This window comes from Myotis nattereri, assembly GCF_964212035.1.
Source record: "Myotis nattereri genome assembly, chromosome: X".
Taxonomy (NCBI): Eukaryota; Metazoa; Chordata; class Mammalia; order Chiroptera; family Vespertilionidae; genus Myotis; species Myotis nattereri.
The window spans coordinates 97,002,423-97,013,597 of record NC_138078.1 but is presented as its reverse complement, the minus strand read 5'-3'; the positions used below and the strand labels follow the sequence as shown (position 1 = coordinate 97,013,597).

At 40.6% G+C, this 11,175-nt stretch overlaps 1 protein-coding gene across 1 annotated transcript in view; it reads right to left on the bottom strand.

Moving 5' to 3' along the window:
- Positions 1 to 286: 286 nt before the first annotated feature.
- TBC1D8B (TBC1 domain family member 8B) overlaps positions 287 to 11,175 on the bottom strand; it is a 78,873-nt gene continuing 67,984 nt past the window's right edge. Inside the window, exons 14-19 of the mRNA XM_081081856.1 lie at positions 11,052 to 11,120; positions 10,676 to 10,916; positions 9,677 to 9,742; positions 8,186 to 8,269; positions 6,461 to 6,517; positions 287 to 342 (exon numbers count right to left, since the gene is read on the bottom strand). The gene's annotated coding sequence lies outside the window, so the exon portion shown is untranslated. The remainder of the gene's footprint in view (positions 343 to 6,460; positions 6,518 to 8,185; positions 8,270 to 9,676; positions 9,743 to 10,675; positions 10,917 to 11,051; positions 11,121 to 11,175) is intronic.

Sequence of the window (11,175 nt, the reverse complement as noted above, 5' to 3'; positions counted from 1 at the left end):
GGCGTGAGTGGGGGGGGGATAGGGAGGTAATGGGGGGATAAGGACACATATGTAATACCTTAATCAATAAAGAAATTAAAAAAATAATTTGATCCCATTCTTCAGTTCTCATTTGAAGCAGAGTTAATACACAGCTGATTTAAATATTTTTGTAATAGCATATTAGCTACTTTAGAGTTGGACATACCCACATTCATTAAAATATCATTAAAAACCTAGAATTTTTTCTTTGAAAGCACTATACCTGTTTCATTCTTGGTAAATCCTTAATGTTTTCTTCTTTTTTGAAAAGTTCATCTTGCCATTGACTAAGATATGCTTGAATATCAACTTTTCCTTTGCCTGAATGAGGAGAACAAAACCATTTTCATAATAAACAGCTTACTACATTTTCTCAAATCTCAAAAAAAAATTATCGAAAGATATTTCACTGAGTTATAAGAGTCTACCTTTTTCTTTATCCAGGAAATTACCTGAATTAAACTTTAATTTCACCTAGTTGTTCTCAGGACACTTCTCCATTTCCATTAAACTAAAACTTTTACTTTGGGAAAGTTGGACACTAGGGAATATTTGAAGCAAAATTGAGAAGGATGCATTTTAGATTAAACAGTACATGCTGGCTTGATGATGTAAATGTCATGTAGATATTTTCATGTATACTATGAAGTTTAAAATACCTTCTATATGATGTTCTTAATATGCAAATATTAATTGGTCTATGGTGGTTCTTTTTCTTTTCAAAACAACTTATTCACTCATTCATTTGAAGAGTTTAATTAAGATATTAATCTGACTTTATTAATAATTATAAAAATATTAAATGTGCTTATTACTTGAGACCTAGTATTCTCATACCAATATGAACTTGTCCTATCCTAAAGAAACATGTGAAAAGTATGTTAAAATGTAAGAATAAAATGTCTATTACAGCAGAATTTACAACCTAAATATCCATCAATATTGGACTAGTTATTAAAATAAATTATGGTACGAAGATGCAAGACAGAGGTGGAGTAGGTGGAAGTTACACTCACTTCCTCCCAAGTCCAAACTGGAATTACAAGTCAATCATAGAAAAATCATCCTGAATAACCAACAGAAGACTAGGTGAATGTAAGTCTTATAACCAAGGAATTAAGGAAGAAACCACATCGAGACTGGTAGGAAGGACAGGGATGTGAAAAGGGCTGGCCCTGCACCCATGGGTGGTAGCTGAAAATCCAGAGGATATCTCAGCTGCAAAGGTTCTCCCTGAGGAGTGTGGGGTCTCAATCCCATGTGGGGCTCCTCAGCCCAGAGCACCAGAGCCTAGAAGAGGAAGTCACATAATATCAGGCTGTGAAAATCAGCAGGAATTCTGTCCACCAGGGAGAGACTAGAGTCCACTAGACACAGGCACCCTCTTAAAGGGCCAGTGCATAAAATCTTGTTTATAGCCACTAACCCTGGGCTCCATTGTAGGGAGGGTGGAGCAGACTACGTTATGTGAGACTAAACTGGGGTCTGTGGCTCTGGAGAGAGCTGAAGGGAGTGCCACCAGGATCGCTGTGCTGAATCATTCTCTCACACCACAGATGCCATCTTGCTTGGGTGGAGCACTCCATTTTTTATGGCATCAGCCTGAGGGAACTCCCTATTGCCCCGTGGAAGAGTCAGCTGCCTAGGCCCGAGATATTGAGGTCCAGGCAGACTTATGGTGTGCCAGGGTGTGAGTTGTGTGTCTCTATTGCAGAGGCCATTCACTTTCCAGAGCCTAATTGGCACCACCCTTCCCCCATGGGCCATCCACTAGCCTCACTCCCCCTATCCCCAGTGGCCCTGCCCTGCCAAGCTTGGGCTCTTTAAAAGGTCAAAGCAGAATCAAAGACTGAGTTGTGTGGCTCTAGGAAGGGGATCACTTTTCCCTTGCATACCTGACCATTGCACAACCTTCCCTTCACAGGGTCAAATCTTGGTCTGTTTGGGCCTGATAAACTCTGGCTGGCCTCCCCTTGATGACTCCCTGAGACCCTGCTCCACCATAAATGTTTTCAGGCTGCTGTTAGGTGGCAGTTGGCCTTGGTGTACCCTGAGATATTTGCTGAGTGGCCTCAGACCCAGCACTGGCACTAAGTTTGAATCTGTATAAACCTGGTAAACACCACTTGTCCCTCCTACCTGGTGACTCACTGAGAACATGCCTCATGCAACTAGCATTCTAGTATGCCACCAAAGGCTTTTTTAGTGACTGAGCTTAACAGGAAGCTGGCAAGCAAAGGTAGAAATTGGGGTGCTTTGGACCTTTTGTTGATCTGCCCATGACCTTTGTGTTGGTGGAAGCCAGGTTTGGTGTACAGTGTGGCCCCTCCCATGTGCACTCAGGCCCAGCAGAGGCAGCCAAAAACTGTGGATCACTCTGTAGTTCCAAACAGGTAGCCCAGGGCTGGGCACAGGCAGTGCCTGACATTGACCTGCACCAGATTCCCTGAGGAGAAGTCCCAGAACCAAAACATCCTGTGGCAGTATTAAGACTATATCAGAGCACAAATCAACTACCTCCAAAATTGGCACACCCAAAGGGAGATCTTGGCAGGCACCAGACTCTGCTGGGTCGAATTCCACTTCATGGGGTCATACAACAGCAGTTCATATACTCTGGTTGGGGTTGATCTTCATAGTCAACCAGCCCAAAGGCCAACCTGACCCACAGGTGGACCGAGAGAAATCAAGACTCAACTACAACAGGAGGCTGAACATAAACCACACAAGGGACATTCCCGGAGCACCTAGCTTAAGTGATTAGGGAGACAGCTCCACTAAGTCCCTCAAGATACCTATTACATAAGGACACCATACCAAGACTGGGAGACATAGAAGATCTACCTAATACACAAAAACAATTACAGAGAGACAGCAAAAATAAGGAGACAAAGAAATAAGCCACATATGAAAGAACAAGAGAAATACACAGAAAAATCCAATCTAATAAAAGAGAAATATGGTAATTGGTGTACGACCACTACCCTTCCCATTGGCTAATCAGGGGTGATATGCAAATTAACTGCCAGCCAAGATGGCAGCTGGCAGCCAGGCAGCTTAAACTGAACATGAGGCTTGCTTGCTTCAGTGACGGAGGAAACCAACGTTCCCCGCCTGCCTTGCCGGCCTCTGAGCCTGCAGTTTAAGAAACATAGTAACAAATATAGAAGCTAAACAAAACCCCAGAAACCTGCTTTCAGCGAGCCGGGATCTCAGAGCTGGAGTTGATACAGAGTTTCGATTGTAGAACCTAAACAAACCAGATACCTGCTTTCAGGAGCGGAGGCCTAAGAGCTGGAGCCAGGCTAAAGCTGGCCCAGAATAAAAAAAGGAAAAAAGAAAAAAAAGGAGCAGTTGGGAGCTTCAGTCACAGCCTGAAAACAGCCCCTCAGCCCCTCACCCAGACTGGTCAGGCACCCCAGTGGGGACCCCCACCCTGAAGGGTGTGTGACCAGCTGCAAACAGCCATCATCCCCTCATCCAGGCTGGCCAGGCACCCCAGTGGGGACCCCCACCCTGATCCAGGACACCCTTCAGGGCAAACCAGACAGCCCTCACCCATTCACCAGGTTTCTATTCTATATAGTAAAAGGATGCCTCCCAGCACCGGGATCAGCGGAGCCACGAGGCCTCCCGGCACCGGGATCAGCGTGGCAGGGGGCAGCGCCCAAACCCCCTGATCGCCCTGTGGCTCTGTGTGTGACAGGGGGCGGGGCCACAACCTCCCTATAGCCCTGCTCTGTTCCTGACAGGGGAAGGTGCCCCAACCCCCTGATCAGCCCTGCTCTGTGCCTGATAGGGGGGAGCTCCCCAACCCCCTGATCGTCCTGCGGCTGTGTGACAGGGTGTGGCGCCCCAACCCCCCCCCCACCCCATGGGCCCTGCCCTGAGTGTGAGAGTGGCGGCGCACCAACCCCCTGATCGGCCCTGCTCTGTGGGTGACAGGGGGGAGCTCCTCAACCCCCTGATCGGCCCTGCTCTGTGTGTGACAGGGGGCAGTGCCCCAACTCCCCTATCGGCCCTACTCTGTGAGTGACAGGGGGGAGCTCCCCAACCCCCTGATCGGCCCTGCTCTGTGCGTGACGGGGTGGTGCCGCAACCTCCCCATCGACCCTGCCTTGAGTGTGACAGGAGGCGGTGCCCCAACCCCCCAATCTGCCCTACCCTGAGCGTGACTGAGGGTGGCATCACAACCCCCTGATCCGCCCTGCTCTGCGCATGACAGGGGGCGGCGCCCCAACTCCCCATCGGCCCTGCTCTGAGCCTGACCAGGGGCTGCACCTAGGGATTAGGCCTGCCCTCTGCCACCCGGGAGCAGGCCTAAGCCAGCAGGTCGTTATCTCCCGAGGGGTCCCAGACTGTGAGAGGGCACAGGCCAGGCTGAGGGACCCCCCCCCCCCCGAGTGCACAAATTTTTGTGCACTGGGCCTCTAGTAACTAAATAAAATGGAGGCAACCAATATACCAGATAAAGAGTTAACAAATGGTTATGAAGATGACCAATGAACCTATGCAAAAATGGATGAAGTGGGGGAGAATGAAAAGAGACAGTAAACATAAAAAAGGACATAATTACCATTAAAAACAGTCAGAAATGAAGAATACAATATTTCAAATAAAGAATACATGAGAAGGAATCAACAGCAGGCTAGATGAAGTAGAGGACTGATTCAGCAATTTGGGAAGACAAGGTAGCATTAAACACCTAATCAGAGCACTGAAAAAAAAAGAAAAGGAATGAAAAAATATTAGGATAGTTTAAGAAACCTCTGGGATAACACAAAGCATAACAACATTTGCATCATAGAGGTATCAAAAGGAGAAAAGAGAGAGCAAGGAATGTAGAACCTATTTGAAGAAATAATGACAGAAAACTTCCCTAACCTGGTGAAGAAAAAAGACATACAAGTGCAGGAAGCCCAGAAAGTCCCAAATAAGATGAATACAAAGAGGGCCACACCAAGACATATAATTAAGATGGCAAAAGTTAAAGACAAAGAATCTTAAAAGCATCAAGAGAAAATCAGTTAGTTACCTACAAGGTTGCTCCCGTAAGTCTGTCCACTGATTTCTCAAGAAAAACATTTTATGCCAGAAGGGACTGGCACAAAACATTCAAAGTGATGAAAAACAAGGACCTACGACAAAGACTATTCTGTCCAGCAAAGCTGTTATAAAAGTATGAATAATAATTGGCAACAAATACATATCAACAATTATTTTAAATGCAAATGGATTAAAAATGCTTTAATCTAAAAACATGTGGATGGCTGAATAAATAACAAAATGACCCTTACATATGCTGTCCATAAGAGACTCACTTCAGATGTAAAGATACACATGAATGTAAAGGGATGGAAAAAAGCACTTCATGAAAATGTAAAAAAAAAAAAAAAAAAAAAAAAAGCTGGGGTAGGAATACTTATACCAGGCAAAATGGTCATTAAAACAAAGGCCGTAACAAGACACAAGGAAAGAACAAGCAAACATTTCCACTTTTGGGTATTTATAAAAGAAAACACCAAATCACTAAATTGAAAAGACATACTCATCCCTATGTGTACTGCAGCATTATTTACAATAGCTAAGATAGGGAAGCAATTTAATTATCCATCAATAGATGAATGGATAACAAAGAAGCAGTACATATATACAAGGGAATATGACTCAGCCATAAAGAAGAATGAAATCGTGCCATCTGCAACATGGATAGGCCTAAGGGGTATTGTGCTGAATGAAATAAGTCAGACAGAGAAAGATAAATACCATATGATTTTACTTATATGTTGAATCTAAAGAGCAAAATAAATAAAATAGAAACAGACACAGAGAAAACACTGATGATTGCTAGAGGATTGGGGGACTGGGTGAAAAAGGTGAAGGGATTAAGAAATACAAATTGGGCCTGTTTGGCTCAGTGGATAGAGCGTCGGCCTATGGACTGAAAGGTCCCGGGTTCGATTCCGGTCAAGGGCATGTACCTTGGTTGCGGGCATATCCCCAGTAGATGTGCAGGAGGCAGCTAATCGATGTTTCTCTCTCATCGATGTTTCTAACTCTCTATCTCTCTCCCTTCCTCTTTGTAAAAAATCAATAAAATATATTTTAAAAAAAGAAATACAAATTGGTAGTTACAGATTAGTCATGGGAATGTCAAGTACAGCATAGGATATATAGTCAATAATATTGTAAAAAATATGTATGGTGTAAGATGGGTACTATATTTAAGGGGGTGATCACTTCATAAGTTATATAAATATGTAACCACTGGGTTGTATGCCTGACACTAACATAATATTGTACATCAACTATAATTGAAAAATAAAAATAAAAAACATTAAGTTAAATTAAAATGTCACATAAAAAAAGTGTGGAATCTGCCTTTCCCCTTTGCTTAAAAACCCCTAATAACTTAAATTATATTCTTAGATCATAGTACCTTTTTCAGGGCTGATTTTTACTGATTCTGCTTCCTTCCCACTTGCATGCTTGGAAACTAAAAAAAAGAGGACAATTTCAATGTGTAAACTATTTAACAAATAGCTTTTGTAAAATAATATTTTATATTAAGACTCTTAAACACATTATTTTCTTCAATTCAGCAAACCAATTTTAGCTTGGCCTCCTATCATTAGAAGACAAAGTATTCAAGCCCAGCTGGAATGGCTCAGTTGGTTGAATATTGTCCCATGCACCAAAAGGTTATAGGTTCGATTCCTGGTCAGGGCACATACCTGGGTTGTGAGTTTGATCCCCAGTTGGGGAGCATATAGAATGCAACTGATCAATATTTTTTTCTCTTTCTCTCTCTCTCCTCCTCTCTCTAAGCATGTCCTCGGGAGAGGAATTAAAAAAAAAGAAAAGAAGAGAAAGTATTCAAAAAACTTTTACAGTAAAAAGAACACTAGGGGGAAATCCATACGAAAAAATACCTAGGAGGAAGCATAAAAAATATTAAGTATTTATTTCTGGTTGGTATTTTCTTCTTTTTTACTTTACTCAAATTAAATACTTCTTTTATTATGAAATAAAACATACTGGAAGTAAGAAGACTGAGCTATTAGTCCTGATTGTGGCAATGACTCATTGTGAAATCTTGCAGAAGTCAGCACTTCTTTCTGGACCTCAGCACCCTTATCTATGTAATTAAGGGACTGACTAGATGATTTATTAGGTCTCTTCAAACTTTATGTTCAAACACTAACATGCAGTAAACATACATTAATCAGACATATTCCTCTATAAGACATTCGTATTTAGGAAAAAGAAGCAAAGGACACAAAATAAACTCATAAACCTTCCAAATTATGTCTTGGAAACAGACTCATCCCTGTCTCCTAAACCTACAATGATCTATATAATAAAAGCCCAGCGACCATTATGGTGGAACAACCAGAACAACTGGTTGTTATGACACGCACTGACCACCAGAGGGCAGACGCTCAACACAGGAGCTGCTCCCTGGTGGTCAATGCGCTCCCACAGCAGGAGTGCTGCTCAGCCAGAAGCCGTGTTCACAGCTGGTGAGCGCAGTGGCAGTGGTGGGAGCCTCTCCTGCCTCCGCCCAGCAGCGCTAAGGAGCAGCAAGCCAAGCAGTAAGCCAAGCAGTAAGGAGCAAGCAGGCGGGCGGTAAGGAGCGGTGAGCCAAGTAGTATGTAGCGAGCAGGAGGGTGGTTAGGAGCAAGGAGTCCCGGATTGCAAGAGGGCACAGGCTGGGCTGAGGAATCTCTCCCACCCCCGCATTAATTTTGTGCATCGGGCCTCTAGTTTATAATAAGTATTTACTGTTTGAAGAATAGCTATGACCTTCAATAATCAAAGATTCTATTGCCTTCATTGTATTTTTAAATAGGCATGAAAATGATCTGATATATTTTAGAAATTTCTGCAACATAAGTGGTAACAAACTGCATTTTCTTTATAATTCTCCAGTAAATAAGAAATTCCATGCATCAAAACCAAAATGCAGTTTAGTCAGTCAAATATTTATGGAGTACTTAACATGCATTTAACATTGTGCTAAGTACTGGGGTAGCACAAAAGAATCATAAGGTATAATTACCCAAATTTTACTAGTGGTAGCTGGGTAAAGAATATTCAAGCCAGGAAGATCTCTATTGAGTGAGTAATTATCAAACAGGTACATTTTTGAACAGATATTTACCATGGAGCTGACTGAAATAAAGTAATTCTTCCTCGGAAAGTTCATCTCCCTTTGAAGGGTCCATTAATTTCACTTCAGTATAAGCTGAAAACAGATTACCCAAATCAAATTTACTAACAATAAAGAACAGAAACAGGTCCTTTAACTTAAATCTGGGGGCAGAGATTTAAGTAAAGGGTTTCTGTAAAAGACATACGAAGAAATGTGGAAGTAGTACTACTCTATTGTGTAGCAAGTAACAGGAAATACTTGATCACTTTGAGTTCTATTATTCCTCCTACTTACTTTTTTATAGTTTTCTGAGAGCCATTACAAGTTGAAATAAGATAATCTAGCATTTGGAAATCTCTGAAAATGTGACCTCAACTATTCAAAAACATCTTCAAAAATAAGGAAAACATGAAGTTCAGTACTCTAACAGATATGTAATGTTCTTTCTATTTTTGATCCTCCTACTAAAAGCATATTTATTACATGATAATATTAGAAATTTTAATGGCAACCTGACTTAGTAATGAAAGTTCTTCAAAATTAAACTATTTGGTGTTTTCTCTTTTGTTTTTAATGCTGTGCTTGTGATCTGAGTGTGTAAAGAGTTAAAGATGGCTTTTAGATTCTTGGTTTGGTAAAAGCATGGTTTCTGGCTATCCTGGGAAGACTAAAAGAGATCCCAACTGTAGCTTTAGACAGTGCTATTTGTTTTTGTGAATAACTATCTTTAGTTGAAAGCCTAAGACTGTTTTCCAAAATATGGATCAGGCCTGGAAAAGTCAGCCTCTTAAGGTTAGTAGGAAACACTTAAGTAAACTGGAATGGTGTGGTCACATGGAGGCAGTATGGTGGAATAGACAGAAACATGAGCTCTGCAGTCAGACCTCCATTTGAATCTCAGCTGTGTGATCTTTGGCAAGTAATTTAATATTTCTGACCCTTAGTCTCCTTATTGTGAAAATTGGAAGTATAATACCACTTTTCAGGAATATTGTGAGAATCAAATATAAGAATGCATGTAAAATAAATGCCTTGACAGAGCAAGTGTTTATTCAATAAATGGTAGCTTTAATTTATTTCCTTTTCCAAATGTTCACTATCACTGCCCTGGTCTCATTTTTCTGAATAATTTGTACTATTTCACAAGTTTGGCAGTTTGTTTAAAGTTAAATTCTACTCTCTAATGACAACAACAATAAAAATTCAACTTTACCCCAATATTCAAATGATAGGTAGTTCTTATAGACAAACTATCACTAAATTGATAGGCCACTAACAGGAGGGAAATTTGTGAACCTATAAGTTATACAGATTCTCTTCCATAGATTTCACTGTATTTACATATCAGCAAAGTACTGGTAGTATGATCCATGGGCCACAATAAAGGAATAACCTTATATACTGAATACTGTTATTTGTTAAAATGGAATTATATTTGTAATTATACTTGTTAAAAGGGAGTCAACTCCTAAACATCATTAAAGACTGTTAAACTCTTACCTGGAGGAATATGCAGCTTAAAAAGTAGTTTAAGCTTCTCAGTAAAACTTCCATTGTACATTATGTCTGTTCAATAAAATTTAATTGCAAATAGTCACATATCCAAAGGACATTTAATCAATTCCACCAATAAGATAAATTAAGATACAGATATTAGTCAAGAATTAAAATTCAGAAACCTTCTATTACTTAAGCTAACAGTTAAATAAACACCCAGTCAGCTAGATCCTTTCCTTCTGGTGTGTAAGCAAAATCCACTTTATCAAGTGACAAAATGCTCTTCTGCTGATCTCCCTTCCCCCAAATTCCTCATTTGAGGAGAGAATTCTTCAAGGGACAATCCCTGACAAGAAAGCATGCTGGAGTGCTGTAAAAGAAAGGAATGATAAAACTTGTGGCCTATCTCCAGGTACATGTTTGTTGGATGTTTCTCTACTACTTTTCTTAGCTATGTGGTTGGATTTTTACTGAGGGAGAAAGTCCTCCTGAAGTACCCACGTGCTTGAGTGTAGGAAAATCAGGACATTCTCTTCATGTTAACTGTTAAAACATCCATATCTAACAATTTGCTTTTTTGGAAGGGTAGGGGCAAAATAAGACCGATATACTCAGACTTAGCAACAAACACAGGGAAAAAGTCCAGTCATTGTTAAAGCTGGAGACAATGTAACTCCGGCTGATAAAAATCTGACTAAAGCCCAGCTAGCGTGGCTTAGTGGTTGAACATCGACCTATGAACCAGGAGGTCATGGTTTGATTCTTGGTCAGGGCACATGCCCAGGTTGCGGGCCTGATCCCCAGTGTGGGGCATGCAGAAGGCAGCCAATTAATGATTCTCATCATCGATGTTTCTCTCTCTCCCTCTCCTTTCTTCTCTGAAATCAGTAAAAATGTATTTTTTAAAAATCTGACTAAATTGGCAGTAATAGGTAGTACAAATATTTTTGGGGTCCCTTTACTTTTTGCTTGAAAACAGAAAATTATTCAACATTATCTTACCAATTACAGAAGAGAATTCTTTGAAGTTGATAAGGCAGTCAGAGTTTTCATCCAACAATCGGAATGTCCATAAAGCTAGTGAGTCTCTGTTTGCAGAAGAAGCCCAGGGACTCAACAAGTGATATAACACTCGGAACTGCTGGCAGTCAATCTGATACTGTTCCAAATATGGCAAACTGGGGTCATGGTGCTTCAATACCGGACAACTCAAACACCAATAATAAGAAAAAAACAGCTCTTTCTATTAAAAACAAATAAAAAAGGAAAGTCATTAAAGTAAGCATGCCTACTAAAATAAAGATAAAAATATTTAAGAGTAGTTGTGGTAAAAAATATATTACAAGAATATTATTTTTCATTTAAAGAAGAACAGTACCTTAAAAATGATATAAAGTTCATCCAATTCATGAAGGCTCAATTTCACATCTTGTGATACAACACGCAACTTTAAAAAGATTAAAAGCAATTTAGAATTTAACACTCCAGTATAAAAATTCTCT